Below are 988 nucleotides of genomic sequence, written 5' to 3'. Positions count from 1 at the left end.
AGCAGCACTCGGCTGGGAAGGGGTCAGCGCAGAGGAAGGGGCTGAGATAACGTTCAGACGCCCCCACCGCTGGAGAGCCAGGGATACCAGGCTCATTCACCAAAGCAGCAGGAACTTTGCTTTAAAATTTCAGTTCATACTGAACATGAGCTAAACTAACTACTCAGCCAGCATCGAGTGAGATTAGGCTTTTAAGGATGAAGAAGGTGGGGATGCTCAAACTTCTGTGACATGCCCAGGGATTTCTCCCTAAGAGATACTCCTGAGAAGATTACTAAAGGAGAGCAAAACTCCTCTATTGCTTGAAAAAAACGTTCTCTCCTGGTTTCAAGCTATAGTTCCCTTGATCGCTTCACACTAATTGTACTACAACAGCCCAAAGAGGCAGGAAATACCCTGCTGTGAGCCTGGCTGGAGGGACTTACAGCTCCCTGCAAACTGCCGGCAAAACGGCTTTGGGAGTACAGTGGGAAGAATAACAGGGAGACAGTGGGAAGAATAACAGAGAGACAGTGGGAAGAATAACAGAGAGTCGCCTTTGCTCGTGTGACCCCTTCAGTGGCCCACACCAGCGAAGAGGGGGTGATTGCAGCTATATGACAGGATTGGTTTGCTCCAAATTTTTGATTGGTTTGCCCCAAATTTTTCTTGTGTCCACATTTTTCAGTTATTTGTCTATTCTCAAAATTATTTTGGAATGGAATGAGAGCAATAGAATGCTTTAATGAAGTCACTGAGCTAATGGCTACATCATTAAAATGTTGGTATATCTTAAGATACAGCTAATACTGAAAAAGGAAAGTTAAAGAGCTTTAAACATTATTTCTTTTTTTAAATAGTCTACATAAATTTAGTATTTGTAGAATTCATACACATTTTTATTTAATCAAATAGTTCTATAGCTTGAACAATCAGGAAGGGGCTTTCATTTTGTTGGAAATTAAGGTGTAGACGACTGAAGCTTGCTAACAAAGTACTGTTTCAATTC

Source organism: Aptenodytes forsteri, unplaced genomic scaffold, assembly GCF_000699145.1.
Source record: "Aptenodytes forsteri isolate BGI_AS27 unplaced genomic scaffold, ASM69914v1 Scaffold230, whole genome shotgun sequence".
Lineage (NCBI taxonomy): Eukaryota > Metazoa > Chordata > Aves > Sphenisciformes > Spheniscidae > Aptenodytes > Aptenodytes forsteri.
The sequence above is the reverse complement of the archived record's forward strand: the minus strand, read 5'-3'. Positions refer to the sequence as shown.